The sequence below is a fragment of the Pezoporus occidentalis genome, unplaced genomic scaffold (genome assembly GCF_034315485.1).
Source record: "Pezoporus occidentalis ecotype Australia unplaced genomic scaffold, CSIRO_AGI_Poc_V1 ctg10, whole genome shotgun sequence".
Lineage (NCBI taxonomy): Eukaryota > Metazoa > Chordata > Aves > Psittaciformes > Psittacidae > Pezoporus > Pezoporus occidentalis.
The window spans coordinates 5,618,655-5,639,300 of record NW_026912779.1 but is presented as its reverse complement, the minus strand read 5'-3'; the positions used below and the strand labels follow the sequence as shown (position 1 = coordinate 5,639,300).

The 20,646-nt window shown below is 39.6% G+C and overlaps 1 protein-coding gene across 4 annotated transcripts in view; it reads right to left on the bottom strand.

Moving 5' to 3' along the window:
• Nucleotides 1-20,646, bottom strand: part of PLCB1 (phospholipase C beta 1) — a 402,625-nt gene that overhangs the window by 159,249 nt on the left and 222,730 nt on the right. The window contains exon 1 of one of the 4 annotated variants that reach the window (XM_062610320.1): nt 5,555-5,803. The exons of the other annotated variants lie outside the window; for them this stretch is intronic. The gene's annotated coding sequence lies outside the window, so the exon portion shown is untranslated. Of the gene's footprint in view, nt 1-5,554; nt 5,804-20,646 lie in introns of those variants that run through there. 4 annotated transcript variants of the gene reach the window in all.

Below are 20,646 nucleotides of genomic sequence, written 5' to 3'. Positions count from 1 at the left end.
TTTAGCTTTTTTTTTTTCAGGTCTATATTCAATATAGAATGACAGAATCGTTCAGGTTGGAAAAGACTTCTAAGATCATTGAGTCCAACCACTCCCCCAGCACTGCCAAGTCCACCACCAAACCATGTCACCAAGTGCCACGTCTACACGTCTTTTAAATACCTCCAGGGATGGTGACTCAACCACTTCCCTGGGCAGCCTGTTCCGATCCTTAATATAGCAATGACTACACAGCATTTCTGTGAAGGAAAGATATGTTCAATGATTTTTATCAGCTAATAATAGCCTGAACCTCAGCTTCATTGGTAGCATGCGAGGCAAATTTCAGGTTATTTTGTGACTCTACTGGTTGCTATTAGGCTGCAGCACTTCCAAGAAATGCACTCAGTGTTTCTCAGATCAAGAAGACTGCTTGGTGCTTGGCCTCAACATGAAGCTTATAAAGGCAAAAGACAGATGAAAAGGAGCCCTGCATGACTGACTTCAATCCTTTAGTTTGAAAGCTCAGGTTTCCTGAAAGGCAAGATTTGTCATTCTGCTACAAATACTGAGAAATGGCCAGCAAATAGCACCACTGTGGGATGATGAATTCTGTGTAGAGATCAAATGGTTTCCAAACTGACACAAACATATCCTGCAGTTCACATTTCACTCTCACTTCAACCTCCTTCCCCACTGTCTGCATATGTTTAGTGTTTATGATACTTCTTAATATTTAATAACTTTTCAATAACAATCTAAATCTCCACTGACTGCTTCAAATTCAGTTTGTTATAATGATAAGCATAAGATGATAAAAAGAGCTCTTTTTTCATAGATCCTGCAGGAAATCCTGTATGAAGAAGACATCAGTCTAAAGGGCATCTCCTGATTGGTATCATATCTGCTTGTAGGCAACGGCATTATCAATATGTTCAACAAATACATGACAAGGTTTAGGAAAGCATTTTGAAATATGATGTATTAACTGGAAAGAAAGTACAAGGCTGTCTATTGCATGATGCTGAGCCTCATTAAATACTGGGTGGGATGGCAAGCACTGCAGGAAAACAGAATAATCCTATTTGGGAGCTCTGTAAAGAACGAATATGATTGTGTGCTGAGACAAAGACAATTTCACTGGTAAACAAGTTAATGACAGGCTTTCACATAAGAGAAAACCAGAGGAGAGATGTAAAAATAGTAGCTGTGCTCCCGAGATGAGGATTTGAATGAGAAAGACAAAGTATAACTTACACCTAGGAGAAAAGCTAGAGAAATGCCCTGAAGACGCTAAGTTAGTGATGTGTATTACTAGATGGGTTACTTTCTCTTCTATTTATAGGCTGAATGTTACAAAGCTTTGTTTCATTTCTCTGGGAGATGATAACTCATCTGATTTTTACTGTCTACCGTTTCAAACCCAAAAATCAGACTGATAAATGCTTCTGCTCAAGGGCCTGTCTGGGAAGAGCATCATTCTTTCTGAACTCAAACGGAACAGGATTGTCTATCTGGTTTCATTCTTCCATATAATTGTCATTCCTTTCTTCCTTTCCCTAGCTGAACCTCTTGCTCACTCAGTGATGAACTGCATTCAATATCAACAAAAGAAGAAAGAAGAGAAACCTTCTGCTTTTGTATTTATAGTCAGCTACAGAATGTCTCTATGACGGATCGCACTTTAGTTAGTCTAAGATACGCATTAGCCATGCATCACAGAACAGAAAAGAAACATATCTGAAATGGGATGCCTCTTCCAAAGGGAATTCATCAAAAGAAAAGTTACCTGGGACTGGCTCAGGAAGGCTGTTAGAAGTACAGAGTAAGTGGCCAATCAGGCAATGTGAGTATGAATTTGCTTTTCCAAATCACAGGATTTGTCTCCGTGTTTTAAAAGCAAGGAATTAGATCATCCTCTTTGGGTAGCTGGGTTTGGATGAGTAAAATACTGAATTCTTCTCTTCTCTAAGACTTACCTAACAAAGTTTGAAGCACACAGTCCCTTACAGCAATGCATTCTCTGGCTGTGACCCAGCACTCATTAATAAAAGACATAAACATATCCTGAGCTACCTCAATGTAATCTGCCATGTGCTCCACAGACTTAAAATAGATACTTTTATTACAAGCTCAGTGAAAGAGAGTAATTTTGATGTTAACAGGATTCACATCCTTTTTGACCCCTGCCATGGGTGTTTCTGCCCTTTAAGGGTGACGGATGCATTTCCATTTGTCAGTGACAACTTAGCCCTTAGCTGATGATCTAGGTCATATTACTTGGTCCTCAGATCTGAAGTACTCAAATTTAGATACCAAAGCACACTGTCAGCTCTTCACATTCCTCATGAACAGCTCTGCTCCCTTATTACCACACTTAGCTGCAAACACTATTAAGAGGATGAGCAAAATATCCTTTATCAAAACCTTGAAGACTATTAAAGCTCTATGAATTAAAGCCCTTTTTAAAATGTCAGCAAGTTTTCCTGTGGAGATGATAGGAAAAGGACATGGAAAAAACCCAAGCAACAAGACTATATTTAGCTTCTTCTATGTAAATCGGATTATTTTGATTTTGATAATTCCATTTTGAGCAACGAGACTGAAAGTCTGCTGCTGTTTGGAGCTGCATTCGATATGCTGGCTCACAAGTGGACAGATAGGTTTTTGGCATAAGCTCTTTGCTAGACTGGGGCCGTATTATGAACAAATTGAGCTTCTTGAGAGACATTCAGAAGAATTAGATCTATTTACTATTGATTATAGTCCTTTTTTGAACACCTGAGCTATTGAAGCTCTATCATGTTAAGGAACACGCCCATGGGATCATCAGTGCCCATGTAGCTCATCAAAGTTCTCTCTGTAGCACAATGATTTAAGTCTGCTTTTATGTTTTCTGACAAAGGAGCATCCTTTCACCTCCTTTACTCACAATGTCTAGATGTCAGCTTGCTTTCTCCCTTCCAATAAAGTCTAGCAGGAGCTTCTGCTCAAAGACCTGAGATGCCTGAAGACCTGCCTTGAAACCAGGCCAGGAAAGCCAGTTTTCCTGATGGAACACTTCTGCTGTTAGAGGGCTGACACATTCCTGAAGGAGATGTAAACTGTGAGCAGAGAAATACAGAGAAGGTGGCAAGGATGCTGTTGGCAGCACAAACAGCTTTAGAATTCAGTATAAACCAGATTAACTATGTCAAATTGAGGCAAGAGTTGGCCAGGGGACTATCTGCTCACTTGGTTAAAAACCTTCCCTATTTGGCCCTGCTGTCTCGACAAATCTATTACAGAAAAAACACATCTTAAATCAATTCAAAACAAAACCAGAAAAGAGAAGAAAATTATCCATAAACATGAGAAATGTAACAAAAGGTTATGGCAGTCCTACACCTTTCATGAACAAATAAGGATGTTTTGTTAGAAACCAGGATCCTGGAGACAGATGGATAAAACCAGATTTCAATCAGCCTTCCAAAACTTTCTCCTGCTGCGTTTTCCTTTCACTGGAAATCATAAAAATAACATAAACTTCAAGAGGCTGCTCAGCCACATTAATGACAAGCTCCACAAAGACTGCTTTCAGCTGTGGCTGGTGTTATTAAAATGCACCTCTTACCACTGAAATCCTATTGCATTACAGTAAATGCTGCAACATCTTTTAATAAGTATCTCCAGCTCTTTAAACTTGTTTGCGAAACCTTGCAGCACTCCATCTGTCTGCAGAAAATTCCTGGTGTTTTAATACTTTGCCATATAGATATCTGTATATATGCATCTAAAAGGCTTCCATGCCTCCCGTATGAAGACAGGCTGAGGAAGTTGGGGCTGTTCAGCCTGGAGAAGAGAAGGCTGCGTGGAGACCTCAGAGCAGCCTTCCAGTATCTGAAGGGGGCCTATAGGGATGCTGGGGAAGGACTCTTCATTAGGGACTGTAGTGATAGGACAAGGGATAATGGGTTCAAACTTAAACAGGGGAAGTTTAGATTGGATATAAGGAGGAAATTCTTTCCTGTTAGGGTGGTGAGGCACTGGAATGGGTTGCCCAGGGAGGTTGTGAATGCTCCATCCCTGGCAGTGTTCAAGGCCAGGTTGGACAGAACCTTGGGTGACATGGTTTAGTGTGAGGTGTCCCTGCCCATGGCAGGGGGGTTGGAACTGGATGATCTTAAGGTCCTTTCCAACCCTAACTATTCTATGATTCTATGCAGTAGAACTCAAACTGCAATTTAAACACTCCATGGGGTCACCCAAGGTTTCACCTCAGGTGGAATGCGTCATCTTTTGTTACTCAAAGTTGCAGCACCATCTTGGAGAGCAGCTCTGTCTGATCCCACATTAAACAGTAGAAGAATCTGTCCAATGATAAAGATTTTCCTTGGGGCTTAATAGTTACAGGCAATGTGATGGCCAAACTGGGTGATAAGCAAAAGATTCAGCCAGAACTTCTGGGTTCCTAACACAGTCGTGCAATTAAAGTATAGGAATTTCTGGTGTTTGAAGACATTAATTTACTATACAAAAAATCTAAAGGAGTCATTATAGGCTACACTACACATATAGTCTACACATCATGAGTACTATATGTTACTTATACAACATTCACCCCTGTGGATGCAAAACATCAAACACTCCCTGCCTCTAACAGCTATCAGCTAAAACTACTTTCTCAGCCATCCTGAGCAGTAAAACATTGTCTTTATGATGCCAGTTAATACTCAAGTCCTACTGAAGCAATAGGCGTGAAAGGGCTCTCAAAGCCTCCAAAAAGTAGATGCCTGAAGAAAACCCCCAAACCAAACCACTACAAACCAAACTACCACCAAACCCTATGCATAAATTTAGCATTTATCAGCTATTTTCACTACTTCTGTCAATCTGATCTGCACATTCCAAATGGTTTCTCTTTCTAGTACTAAATAAATGCCACACTCCTTACTTTAAAATGTCCTGAAGGCAATGTTTCTTTCATTAAAGCAGGGTTGCACAGAGTTATGCATTTTTTAAACTATATTACATAGCTATCGGGGTACTTCAGAATTCCCTAGACTCTACCATAATCCCAAATGGTTATATTTGTGTCCTGATATTTCAGAAGCAATTTGAAACAAAAATGGCAACAGACTTTCATCTTAGTTTCATGCTCATCAGAATGAGATTTCCAAGCATTTAAAACTGCATTTATCTTTTTCTACCTCTTTATGTATCCCAGAAGTGAGATGGGGAGGAAAGAAGCATAATTAGATAGCTACATATGCAAAGAGTTTTCCAGGAAACACTCAGATTTGTGCTTAAATTAAACAAAGAACCTTGCTAAAATAGGAGCTTTCATTGTGACTCTGTCGAAGGCAAAACTCCCACAGATTTTCTTCGAATAGAACAACGTCTTATCTTCAGGAATGCTTTATCACAGATTGTTTATCCACAATAATGTATATACATACATATATATAGCATGGGTGTTTAATATACTTGACCCAGATTTCCATCAGATCTTAACCCTTTAAGCACCAGGTAAATTGGTATTACAGGGCAGTATAAATAAGAAGCATGAAGTTTCTGTTAAAACCAGAGCACCTACCCCTATGGCTCCCTAAGAACTCCAGCAGACTTCCCAAGCCCAGCTCCACTGAAGTGATCCAACCAAACTCCACAGTGCAAGCACGGATGGTCATGTATGAGTAGGAATTGCCTTCTAATAGTCCATTGAAATGATTTTACACTGCATGTGATAGGCAAAACACACAGCTATGGCCTGCAAGACTTCTTACATCCATGATGACACTTAAGAGTTGCTTCCTATCTTTGTCTTTAGAGGTTAAGTGTCTCACCTTGTCCAATCCTTCCATCTGCACCTACAGCCAAACAGTAAGTGAAGCACCTCTCTGGGTAGTTATTTCCTCACCTGTGTCAGAGAGGAGTAAATTACCCACCTGATGGTCTGTGTTCTGCCTAGTGAGGATACAAGGTGCAGGTGCAAGCCATTTACAGATGTCTAACTTCTGGAGGTGAGACAACCCCACCCCATACTTCTCCTTGCCAAGGGACCATCACTCTGCATGGCCTCTTGAGCAGCTCTGAACTGCTGCTGTGCCCCAGCCTGACCCTCAGAAACAAAATGCTCTCACTAATGGGCTTAAATTTACTGTTAGCAGTCCTGATATGGATTTCAAAGACCCCTCCTGGCACACATCACCTAGCAACAGTACAGTACAGGACTAAGAACTTCTCATCAAGTGGATTGACAGCTCATCCTTCACAGAAACGCACCTTTCTTCTCTCTCTCCTTCCTTTGTTGAGACCAAAGTCAAAACTATCGAGTTTATCTTTCAGCAATCCCTTTCACTGATTAAAGAGAATGTCCATACATGGGAATCACACCTACAAACTCAATGAGAGGATTTTGTCTGTCTTCCTTAATGACAGTCATGTGAAATGAATATACTCCAATTACTACATCAAAGATACTCAAAACAGTGTTCTCCAAACTCCCTCTTCTATTATTACACAGGATTCACAGGAAGTTTGATATTTAAATATGTTCATTTATATCAAGTCATTTTTACCAAATTCATTATCATTAAGCCAGAAACACCTTTAGTCCAACAATGATAAAAACTGCACTATGGTTTTGATACAAATATATCTTCATATATTTCACAACAGTGCAGCAGGATCTATGTATGACCAAAATATTTGCATATACTTCTTCTTTGAATTTTTTCTCATTTCTAGGGGTTCAGAATGGGTTCCAATTTCGCATGATATCACCATAGCTACCTATGCACAGAAATTGAGCCAGGATCTTGTTTAAACACCCAAGTCATCAAGACACCCCTTTGGTGCAGCTATGTGAGTGTGTACAAAACAAAAGGATGGTCCTTCAAAAATGACTCTCAGTAATCTAAATTGGTTTTAAACTGACCATCTGCTCAGGTAACACAGTGGAATTCCTACAGTAAAACACAGTATTGGGTGAACAACAATTCCTTTTTCCAAAGTAGCTTAACCCATTTCCGTGCTTGAAGTAAGAACTTCAATACATCAAGTTTACCAGGAATGGGTTATGAAGAACTGTAAAACTACTTCTTTTTCTATGATGTAAAACTTTTGAGGAAGAGAGAATATGTGCCTGCATAAAACATACTTTTCTTTCATAGAGAAACAGGAGGTAAGCAGGTCTATACCTGTACAAATGACATTTAACTATTTAACTTCGGAGTGGAGATGACTGTGTCAATACCCCTATCCAAATAGATCTCTAACTTTGAGGTCTGAAAATGCACCACCACGATGCAAGACGGGGGATATTTAAAAACATTAGATGCTATTAATCAGGGGTTTTATTACAATTTTCCACACCACCACAATTTCTGAACCAGCAGTGACACCGCTGTTACCAGAATTTGCTGGAGACAACGCTATAAACCAACTACTCAACACCAGCTTTGCTGAAGATGCTATTTCTCCTTAAAGTACAAAGCCAGACTGACTTCTGGGGGAAAGGGGGGGATATACCCAAATGATGTCACCTTCAACGCCGTATTTGGTGAAAACAGGATTTTATATAAAATACAAAGAGAATGAATGGTACGTGCTAAGGAAAAGCCCGGGGACAAAACCAGGGCCACCTCATTCCTCTTCTTCTGACCTCTCTCACAGTTCAAGTGATCTAAATCCAGCTTCCCTGCATCTCTCATGCTCTTACAACAGAACATTAAGCAAATATTCAGCCTGCATATTTATTTAGTTCTCCTCCATGCCTATGTTTCTCAGATTATTTTTTTAGGCTCATGGTATTTCTGTTTTAAATTGGTTGCAAGACTGCGTGTTCCAACCAAAACCAAGTGACAGCGTACACCATCCGAGTCAAATCAGACCAAATGTGGTATTTTTCAGTCCTCTTGGTTGTGATTAACACAAAAGTACTTCAGAGCTCAGAGTGTAAATCTTCATTTATATGGCAATTATAAAAAAGGGAAAAGACCTCGAAGCTACAACCATGCACCATCTTTCTCTAGATGTTTTCTAACTCAGGGACATTTTTATCAGGTTTTATTAGCTGCAGATGGTTCATTATTTAACAATGACCTTTAAGCACACACATTCCCTTTCACTACTTTTCCTTTCTCCAAATACACTGAGTTTTTCTTCAATATCATTTTAAAGGAAGAAATGAAGAGACAGAGAAGCAAAGAAACTTCTCTCGTTTCATGTTACTTCTATTAACTCATTTTCTTTGGTCTGTATGAAACTATTGATAAAAGTATTAAAGGTCTTAGAATGAAATGATTTCTACAGCAGGTTGCCCAGCATGTTAGGGCAGGAATAGCTGGAATAGCAGCTGAATTTTCACTTATCTCTAAATCTCATACGCATTGTTCTTCCTATTCTGAACGGCTGCGTAGAGTTATTTTAATAGGGTTCCTTCAGAGGTTGAGGTACAATCAGCTATTAATTTATACATCATTAGTAAAAATCTAGGATGACTGGAAGGAGCTGAATGACAGGGATTGCATCAATGCCCGCTATGCTTTCTGGAGTGCTCCATAAGGGCTGGCGGTTGATCACTTGCATTTTAATGCATTTTTTTTAGCTGGTGGAAGCATGTACATCCAGACGGTCCCTAATGCTGAAAGCTCCAACTACCCACCCCAAGTAAGCATAACAGATGAAACACAGAAAGCTGTAACTGAAAACATCTGACTAACGGGCTGTTTATTATTGCAACATTTCAGACATACTCATCAGGAGAAAAAAGGAGAGAAAAGATATCCTCTTTGGCCACACCAACATTGTTTTGTTCTATCTTACCTGCTTGTGAGCCGCATTTTGCTATCAAGTTTTCTCCCAATTACAAAGTCACGCGTGGGATGCTTACAGCTAAAGGTTTCAATTTACCTGATTTTAATTATTGCAAACACTCACTATTCCCATTACCTCTAAGTATTTAATTCTAGGAAACTCATTTGCACTGCAGCAAAGAAAAATAAACCATTTCAGTGATAATGCTGCAACAGTCATGATTTTTTCCTTCCTGGACTGTACCAGATACTCAGCTCCAGAATATCAGACCACGAGTTTATAACCTCTTAACAGCACATCTATTTAACTACTGATTGCCAGTGACAAGCTCTCGGGTACTGTCACTTGCCACAAACCTTCAATTCATCTTGTTATGTACCAGTAACAGCAATTCAGTAGCACAAATACATTTAGGCTCTTGACATTTGTAAATGGGTGCAAATTTAGCCAGCACAGATGATCTTATTTTCTGCAGATCTCAACAGTCGTCCCAGCTCATGGTAACTGCCCAGCTCAATGGAAACTGGACCCAGGGTACCACAAAAGCATAGAAGCATTCATCAGCTGAAAGATGCCTTGACTCTGAAAACAGAACTACAACCATAAACTCAGCTAAAAAGCCACATGGCAAAATCATGTAGCAGATGCCACTGCTTTGGATGGTGAAGTTAAGAGAGAGGAAGTAGTGCATAATCAAAATAAATTATTTCAGATTGCTTTCTAAAAGTTGGTCATCTTCAATTTACTCCATAGGGGATGATATTCTGCAAGCACATTTTAATCTTTATAGAAATATCTAGCAGTAAAAGACTAGAAACATATTTCTGTTTTAGAAGACAACTTGATTACTGGGAAAAAAGAAGTAAAATCTACAGAGAGTATGAGTAAGAACTACAAATATGTTTCTTTGGCTGAGGAGAGAAAACAGTGAATAAATGCAGAAACTGGATCTGAGTGGCTATATGACAGCCTAACTTTACTACCTGTGAAAGTACAGGAAACATGTTTGGTCATTGCTAGGAAAAGAACATCCAAACAATAGTGTCTTTGGCAAGCAGTTGCAGAGAGAAGGAATTCTTCGAGGGATGTCATGGACATTATTTTAGGCAGTTGCTTTTGTACTCCATGGTTTTGAGGAATAATCAATGAAGAGGACACAAAAAGGGTGGCTGGATGGATTTGGGAGCAGACTCGAAGAATCTAGCACATCAACTTGGAGAGACCTGATGGAACTGAGTACTACATACTTGTGAGCAGCCAAACAATGTGAGAATATCAAGATATGGATGGTGGAAAATCAGTGGAAGAAAAAAAAGTGAGGGAAATGATCCTGAAAGAAAATTGACTGTATGGCATGAGGTCCACATGGAGAAAAATCCAGATGCAGACACTGGTGCAGTGAGTGACTTAGTGCATCTGAATTATTGACGTGTTATAGAACCCAAATTCACTCATGAATACACATCGCTGCCTGTACATCTGCAGATACAGAGAAGACAGCTACACTTAGAAGCAGCATCAGCAGTAACACTCGACTTTGTTCTTCAAGCTTCTCCATTCCTATTAGTTTTTCCTTACGGTTCCTAGGAGAACCAAAAGGGACAATAATTGTTGCTCTTTAAAAAGCAGACAATACCCAGTGAACACCTCTTCAGTTAAAAACACAACTGCATCCTTGATAGCCATCAATGGCTCTTGCCCACAGCGGAAACAATTCAACCTCACATGACTTAGTGACCATTGAAACCCCTTGTCTAAGCACCAATACCAGCCAATGCACTGAAATGAAGACATAACTGGAATTCTGCATTAACTCACATCCTTAACAGCTCTCCTCAAAGAGGTTAACCTGGATTTACAGTAGTTGAGAAAGGGTAAAAATTGGCAGAGAAGGTTTAACAGTTATTATTTTAAAATGTGCCTTGTCCAAACTGTGGCAGCTCGCAAAGAATTCAATTTCTCACGTTTACAAGGTGGATCATCACTTCTCTTCTTAATATCACTTGCTAAATGCCAAAGAGACTTCTAGTTATCCAAGAATTTAATGAACTACATCCAACAATTTAAGGCTGTTTCACTTAGATAAGAGGCTTTCCAACTTGAAGGATGATAAAACAGCCTTCAAGGCAGTGGAAAATAAACCACATTTTGATGCATATAAACTACCCGAGCAGTTAGTTAATTCTAAAAATCACATTTTAGTTGGGGGAAGTCAAGTAAATCAGCTTGGCACACTGACTGCAGACCAGAACAGCGCATGGGAGGCCGCAAAGTCCATTGAAAACTCCAGGCCACACTTTGTGCTTCCCCATTTCCCTTATTTCCCAAGGATCCCCAGTGGAGTATTTGACTGAGCAAAACTATGCACTCCAGGGTTTGACCAGAATACTTCTGAAAGGTTATGTAGTGCAGTGCTTTTAGAAAAGGGAATTAAAAATATTCTGTGCACATAAGATTATGGCAGTGAGGGTACACTTTATCCAGTTGGATCCCTTCCCACACACCCTTGGAAGAACAAATAGTTACAATGCATGCAGTTTGGGAAGGAATATTCTGCAAGTATGAGAGTATCCTATATGGCACTCCCCCAATACAACATTTTGACTCTATGGGTTTTAAAGTACAGTTTGCATAAAGATGTATCTTAAGTGGATACAAACTACAAGACAGAATTTAATAGCTTCTCTAAAACATTTCTGGGTTTGGAGCTAGGTTTTCAGCTATTTTAAAAGACTAACCTGGTGCTTATGCAGTGATTTTAATGTGATTTTTTTTTCATTCAGACTTATCAAATGAACTAAATTGTGTAAAGTATTTGCCCACAGAAAAACATTAGTGAAACGCAAATGGTCCTTTCAACGTGACGAACCAGTGAGGTGCTGTATCAGACCACTCTCACGACTTGAATGCCAGTCTGCACATGATTTAATAGGATATTTAAATACACCAAATCTGTACAATTACCGAATGGTTTGGACTGGAAAGGACCCTAAGAGCATTCAGTTCCAATCCCCTGCCACAGGCAGGGACACCTTCCATTAGACCAGGTTGCTCAAGGTCCTGTCCAACCTGTCCTTGCTCTGGAAGACCTCTGCATTTCCAAAACACTGTTTTGTCTCTCCATTTTGTCTCTTTAAGGTGGAGAGCTGTTGTAGTCACAGTGCAAAGCCAATTTCAACAATGATCAACTACCAGCAAGAAGCAGGAGGTGGGAGGATCGGCTGAAAACGCAGCGGTTGTAGGAAGACTGATGAAGCCAGGGTTTAGTTGGAAGCTGTAAGGATTTAAGGGGGTTGGATCAGACCACAGGGAATGAGATGCACGGTTAAATCCCCGATGTTGCAACTTGCTAAAATCGGTTATGAAAAACCACACGATGTGCAACAGAATCAGGCGACAACAACTTGGCCCTGACCTCCAACAGCAATCGTGATTCAGCTCTACCACGTGGTTCTTACGTTTTACAGCATGTATTATAATGCACTAATATCTTCCATTTCTTGAGGGTTTTGTTTTGCTCCTTTTTCCCCTCTCCTTTAACAGGAAGTAAGGAAACAGACACAAACCCTGCACATCTCTTGAGATAACAGAGGTCAAAAATACTGAATTTCAGTGTCTTCATTTCCTCCCTCTGTTGTCGTGGTTTAAACCCAGTCAGGTAATTCGTAATACTAATATATGCTACTGCTGAACCCAGGACACTCTGTAAACTGAGTTTTTCTCTTTTTGCTTCTCTTGAAGCCTACTGAATTTCAGTTTTCTTATATTCCCATCAACAGCTCTTGCCTCACTGGAAGTATAAACACAGAAGAAGTCTTTTTTTCTTGAAATCATTTTTAGAAACGCTTCATACTTACACATTGAAGTAGGCTCTGAAGTGGTGAAGCATGTAACCTCACTGCATGAATACGAATAAAGACTTTCCCTTCCTTGCATGGTTCTGTAGCTGAGAACGCTACACTGAAAAGCCAGGAGAACCCATCCCCATATTAAGGTATATCTTGCACTAGAAAATGGCACAATGCCCTTTATGTATTTATACCTCCTGGATCTTAGTTTAGTTTAGTGTGAGGTGTCCCTGCCCATGGCAGGGGGGTTGGAACTAGATGATATGAAGGTCCCTTCCAACCCTAACTATTCTATGATTCTATCTTAAAAGCATCAGGATACATCTGGCTAATAATTCTGTCAGCATGGTGGTGCTTCCCACTGAGCACATCTGAGGCCCTCTTGTGAGGCCCTGCAGTTTGGGAAGGGATGCTGCAGTTTAGCCATCCCTCACCGAGAAGTTATGGCATATCTTATATGCGTGTATGTGTAGATATAACTAGATAATTCTTCAGTCCCTCCTCCTCCAACGCAGCCTTTCTGTATTATTTTTCTTCCTATATTTCAATGTATAATGCCTCCAAAGATGACAGAGTGGTGACATCTGTAGCCTTCTGCTATGACAAGGCCTAACATGTCTTAGGGCTGCTAAACATTTAAGTACCCTTTGAAGATTTATGAAGGTGACAATTTCAGTTCTGTGGAGACGAATGCAACTGCTGAACACGGTGTGTATAGAAAACCATGGGGGAAGTCCTCCACTGGTGTTGACTAACGGCATCTGTTTGCCCAGATCAGGGCTTCACATCACTTCAGTACTAAATTGCACACTTGGACAGCTCCGGTTTAGCCTTATTATTGTACATAAATAGATCTAAGAGCTAACACGGTGCACTGCATTTCTATTCTTTGCAATGTGTATGCAACACACAATAATCCTGTTATTTTACAGCGAATAAGTGAAACCTTAGTGGTTTGTTATATTTTTATGTATAACTACAGTCAGTCTATGGAAGCTTTCTGTAATTCTCTGCTACGTGAAACTTTTCAAAGGAGACTTATTATAGGAAACTGAATCCCAAATAGTGCCTTGAAAATGTCTTCTAAGCCTATGAAACCAGACCTTTAGAGCAGCCTGGCTAACAAGTCTACCTGGAACAACAGTGACCCAACCCCCAGGCAAACCAGGTGACTTTCTTCCCAAACCAAACCAACCCCTACAGATAAAAATCTTGGGTGTAATGGATTGATATTTTAAATAGAGAGATCAATAGTGCCTGGAGTCAGCCTGAATGCTTAAACTAGTGACTCCCCAAAATAGCGGTAACACAAGGCCACGTGGCACATGCTGGCACCTACCTGAGACTATAGAGCGTGAGAAACACAGGGTCAAAGTCATCCAGGGACCTATTTTTCCCTTTTCCATACCATTTAGATACCAAAACAGGTTAGTGTTTGTTTTAGTTGTTTGGTTGCCTTTTCGAAAAAAGAACCTAAATTCACATCTTTGGCAACCTGGAATCCTTTGAGAAAATTGTATATTATTTATATTTATATAAGAAAATACACACACATATACATTTATACAACAATATACTCTTCTATAATTCATATTTGCACCATGATCTGTTTTTAATCTCTATACACTGTAGCGGTGCTTATGGCGTCTGCCCCTTTCTGTGACTGTTTGAAAGCGGCTACTCACTGTGCAAGCACAAGTAACAACAGGGAGTAAATTCTCAGTAAGTTCCTAAATGCCTATTTTGAGTTTGGTTTTAATCTTGTCTCCTAACTAAGCTACTACAGAAAGGGAACAACAATATGCTGAGGAAGAGGACTAAACATAATGCCAGGAAACTTACTATTTGGGCAGGAAAAGAAGTACAGCTTTACACCTTCCCTTGGAAAAATACTGTGCCTGATAAAAGGAACGGTGAATGGAATCATGCCGGAGTGAAGTTCTGGGCAGAATTCCCAGAAGAAATTTATTTCTGGCTTATCAAGTTTCTAATCTGTTTTTTAAACCAGGCTACTGAATAGGTATAAATCTCCTGAATGGTATGAAACTCACAATAGAGACAGAAGCTTTTACACTGCAGTGGTGTCATCTACCCAGATATGTGACCTACTGAGTCCTTTCACTGCAATTCAAATGAGATGATACAGTAGCTTGTTCAAAATCAGAATAGTACTAACGTTTCAGATGGATTTTTAAGCTTAAAACCACCCACAACCAACCAACCAAAAAAAGAAAAACCCAACCACCACTGGTATTTTTAGTATTACTACAAAAGAGCAGAGGAATTTAAATGACAATGGAGAAAATTTAGGTTATAGAAAGTTAGGATGATTGACACAAATAAACTTACTACTGCCAACAAGCCAGTTTGCTATAGCCTACTATTCTGCTGGACCCTTTAGCAAACACATCTTAATGTCACAGATTTAGTTTCTATCATTTAGCACCATCGGGCAGGTTACAGCCTAATCTCATACAGTTTTTCCCTGCCAGCCCTAAATAAAATGGGACTTTCATGTTCTTCATTTTATCTGTGCTCAGCTTTCAAACTCTGACAACCTGATCTTTTTTGATACCAAGCCTGGCTTGTCGCTCTCTGAAAGCAAATGCAGTACAGAGAGGCTTTGCATGCAATGCCAGCATCACTCATCACAGCAACTGCAGGATCAACCCTCCCCACAACCCATAAAGCTGCCCTACTGCCTCATTGGTTTGACAGAATGAAGAGTGAAACACAGATTAAAAGCAATAGATCAGAATTAACAGTATTTTGGAATAGGTAAGAAAAAAAAATGGTTTGAATTTCAATGCATATATTTCCTTTTTTAAAAAAGACACTTGCAAATGGCAAGTCCACAGCAGTCCAAGATGACGTTTTTGAGAAGAGTATAGGGTCAGGTTATCCCTCAGTGCATGACTTTTCTGCTGCCCCTTTGCAAGCCATTTGAATGTTTGTTTGTGTCTTCTATCTGTAAAGCACATCTAATGATACCCATGGCTTCTGTTACGGATCTTGTGACCTACAAAACTGGAAGATGTTGTCTAAGCTCTTGATTCGTTTGGTATCTTCCACTGAAAAGCTCCACTCTTCTTGATAGATGTAAAGTGCGTAAGACCTAATAATATCCTCCTCCACCTTCCTGACATGCCTTTTCTCAAACCCACTGTTCATTTCTTTAGGTTTCGCTCTTGGATCTTACTCAGCCTTTATGAAGTTTGGTCTAACAAATCAATCTACATCATTCAAGAAGTTGAGGAAAAACACAGCCCATTTCTTAGCTGTTGTCCTACGCTTGCTCTAAGACTGTCAGGGGAATATTCATACAACCCATAATGGGTATGCAATCCCGGAAAGGTTACAGAGATGGTTTTCCCACATCAGTTGTTTAGTGTTATGTGTTATACCTGAATGCCCTCAATTCCCTGGACATCCCACTGGAGCCAGGAGGTTTGGCTTAGATCAGACCCTTTTGGTGCCCCACATGGAGACTGCACCTTCTTTAGAAACCTATAAATGTAACAGCAATTTTGTGCTCCAGTGAAAGGAATGAAATAAATGGATAAGGAAAGCACAGAGCACGGCAAACTTACTTGCTTTTTACTGCAGTCAGTACAACCTCCAAAGCACACAAACAAGCTGCTCCAGAAGGATGCCTGCTGACTTAATGAACTAGGAAGAGAAGCTATGGAACTGAACAGATCTCAACTAAATTTCTGATGAGAAAACTGACATCTTGCACCTTAAATAATAAGAAATGAAAAAGGCTTTCTTAGACACATTAACATGAGTTTTCTGTTGGTTCTCTTCAGACCTCCTCAGATATCATAGAATCACAGAATGGTTTGGGTTGGAAAGGATCATCTAGTTCCAACCTTTCAAGACAATTTCCTTTCCTGTTTCAAAGGAAAACAAATGTCTATTGAAAAACAAGTGCCTAAGTTCAGAGTAGCTCAACATGCTTTTTCCCCTCACATCAAGTGTCAGAAGCAGTTGAGCAAATACCTGACCATAGAGTATTTCAGTAGACCAACTGTCAGGCAAATTCTCTGTAGCCTTTAAAAACACCATGGCCACACACAAACAAGAGCAACTAAAGCAAATTAGGAAGGACTTTTCTGGGTGATTTCTATGAAGATTGCTTAAGAAAGCTTCCTGAATACAAATTAATGCCATTAACGGAAGAACAGTGCAAATGGTCTTAAAAGATGCTGAATGTAACATAGAAAAATAGCCTAGGGACTGCCTGTATGTTAGCAGTCCATGCTGTGAACCATATCCGTTTCCCTTCTGGTTCATCTCGCTGTGTCTGGACCAAAGTGGTATAACACTTTTACAAGGTAATAAAGCAAAAATCCAGAATAAAACGTGAATTTACAGCTTTGCTCAAAAAGTAGACATGGGATGCTGTCCTGGAAAGCAGACTGGCTTTAGGACATCAGTTCTAGCGACATCCAGGTGTTGTACATAGAGATGTGGTGCCAGAGAATGGGAAGGGCTGTGTTCAGGATTTCAGTGTAGCACTGATGGACTTTGAGAATAAAAGAGCGTTTGGGATGAACTCTGCTGGTACTCTTTCAGAAAGGAATCTGTACCCTGGGGAACAACCTGTATTAACACTTGCTTTTGTGAATAATCCCATTGATTTTAACATAAAAGCCTGAATGAGTAAGACCCACATTCACATGACAACAAAGAAAGGCAGATGCCCTCAGGATATAGGAAGAGGTAGGTGTGGTCTGCTTTAATGTGATGTGCTTAGAATATAATAGTCAAGGGGTGAAGTCTTCCCACCAATGCAATTAGGCAATAACGAACCAAACCAGGAAGAACTAAAATGCCTGCCCCTTCCTCCTCCTGCTTTAATGGTGCTGATTTCTCTCATAACCTTTACTGGGAGCTTTGCAGAGGATAAAGATGAGTGAAGCACAAGCGGAGAGAGAAGTATTACGAGTTGCAGCTCATCCTTAAATTTCTGGTCGAGCTCCTGGTGGGAGCTGTGCACTCACGCAGGCTGTAACAGGGATGCTCAGTGCAGCAGAACACTGCAGCAGATGCTTGAGTGCAGCACCTGAGCAGTCCTGTTAAATCAGTGTCCTGCAGGTTCACAAGATGCCCAGATTTACTTTGGGCTTGTTTTGGTTTTCCAAAGGACTTATACCTACATTTACTGTAAGAACTCTTTACATTTCCAGTGAGTGGGCTTTCACACAAAGAAAACAATTTCTTTCCCTCTTGTTTTAATGTACCCGTTTCTGATATATTTCTTTTTCCAAGGTGTGACATTTTAACATGGGCTGATGAAAAGAAGAAATGAAATTTAGAGAAGGGTACACATTTTTGTAAGTGCTCTGATTTGAAACGAGCTCCAAATAAGCCCTTAAAATCTCTGAAGAACTCTATTGCTCAGGAACTAAATGCAGAGAAAACTGATTATTTTTCAGTGAGTGGTTTTGATTTTCTAAGACAATGCCACTTGCTTTTCCCTTCACAAGCCTTTTCTTTTTAATACTGAAAGTAGCAAGAAGCCTCTTCATGTTCTCAGACCCAAAGAGTGAAGCATTTCATAAGAGAAACAGAAAGGTTTTCTGTTAACCCACATGCTGTCTGTGAAGAAAGCAGTGGAAAAGGGGATATAGGGATGATGGTTCACATGCCTGAGAGAGTTTTTTTCCCAATTAAGACATTTTTCAAGCATCTTTTTTTAATAGACTTTTAATCTGACTCAGATAAGCCCAAGACCCAGAGCTGCTCCCACCCAGGGTTTGTTCTTGGAATTAATACAGGCCATTTTCTAGATGAGAGAAACACTGCTTAAAAAAGCTTAATTCTTAGAGAAGAATTGATTTCTGCACTAAGATTTAAGCATCTGGCCAGCACACTTTCTGAATAGGGAAGAAATGCTATACAATAAGACTACTGCTAAAATAAGTGAGTATAAGGAATGCTCTCAGAAATATAAGGGTTGTAGGTCTGAACTCATGCCCCTAATTCACTCCATTATATATATCTATATACTCCACACATACATATACACAGATCTATGGATCACTCCACTCCATATATGTAGATATGTATGTCTCATTTAGGCTTTTGTATCGCTGATTTCATGCTTGTCTTTTTTAACCAATACTCTCCATATATACATTATTCCTGTAATAGGAAGATCCAGGCAAGCTGGCTCATATCAAATACCTGTGCATTTGAAAATGAAGAATTGCTATGCAATTGAGTGGAGACTTTTGCCACTAGCTCTGGCACTAGTTTATTTCCCAGTACAATCAGCATTTATATGCCCATGTACATGACTAGATATGCAATGACATATTTGCAATTTGAAAAGCCAACTTTGGCCAAAAGGTATCAATTTTGAAGTTCATTTTATGAGAGAAAACAATGGCATCTTAGATAACACCATCATCTATGATACCACAGACACAAACATCAGAAAGTCAGAACTTTCAGGGTGGTGTTTCTTTTTTGCCAAGAATTTCCTGCTCAATGCTGTATTAAAGTTGTTTTCCTTTTAAGGGCCATGACATACATTATACTGATTTGCCTGGATCATTGTTTCAGCCCATGTGGCTCTCAATGTATTCACTCTTCTGGGAATTTCAGCAGCTGACATCCTTGACTTTCTCTGGTTGAAAGGAAGATTAAATATACCCCATTTAATCAGCCTACATATGCTACAGTTTTCCTTCATGCTGTTAGGGTATAATAGCTTGACCTTTATTGGCTGTTAAGAGGTTTGTAATTGTTTTTGATGATAGAATAATACAGTGTTCATTCAGCTCTGCAGAACAAAATCACATAAAAATACAAGCTAAAGGAGTTGTAGAGCTATTAAGTAGCATCAAGAAGGGCTCAGCAGCTGAGTGCTTCTAGTCACCATCAGGTTCAATTAGTGTATTTACTGAAGTTCTAAAAGGAAACTATGAATTTTAAAGTACTTCATCAAAGTGAATGTTGTTAGAATGTCATTTACTATTATTTATCCCCTTGTTACCGCACCTCAGCCTTTGTTTAACACAACTGTAGCTCCATATTCACAACACTGTCAACCTCAAGTATTCAAAAGCCGTGACTCACCTCCCTTTCAAAGAAAGCAGCTACTTAAAATCCAAAAGATACATTATTATTGTTATTGCTGTTACTGAAAGAGCCGGGATGATTACCTTGGGCTCAATATTTAGCTGGTAGGTAGCTAAAATGATGGGAAATGAACTTAATTTCATGAAACCATATGGATAGCAACTGAGGTTCTCAAATGTTAATGACCTCAGGAACAGGAACTTTAAGACACAAAATAACTCTTGGCTCAGTAGGACTGCTTTGCAGATCAGAAATACGCACTTACTGAAAAGGCTGAATGGGAAAAAGGTAATAAATACTGGGAGGAAAACACAGTAATCATTTTTTTTGCAGCAATTTTACTGCTATTACTTGCTGTTTCTGGTTCTGTAGAGAGATGTTTGGGGCTCCATCCCAAAATTCTGCCCTTTTTGTGGTTACTTTTAACGTCTTACAGAAATGATACTTTTTGGATATGTGCAAAAGCAAACACATATTAAATAATAGAAGTGAGTAATTTAGTCTCTCAAAGGGAATTCAGAGGTCCCTCCAGCGTAAGAAACAGCACTAAAACTAAGCAGTGGAATTCCTCATTAGACAACCCGTTAGATAAGCACAAGAATAGAAAACTTTTCATTCAGTAAACCGTATGTCCCTAAAATATCTGCCCTTCCACCAAATTATACAAGGTGCAGTTCTGTTTTGTTCCACAGCACACCAATTATACCTCCATTGTGCTCTAATCTCGTATTTTTAGCAATGAATGCATCCATACAAAAAGCTGATTAACTTCTCATCAGCACCTGGCACAGCATAGGCTATTCTTCTACAGGTAGGCAAAAGCTGAGTTTGAGGGGTTTTGCCAGCAAAAATGATCCAGTGAGCAATACAGGAATATTTAGTCCGGATACAAGATTGTTCTCATGCTAGCATGCTGCCGTATCTTGAG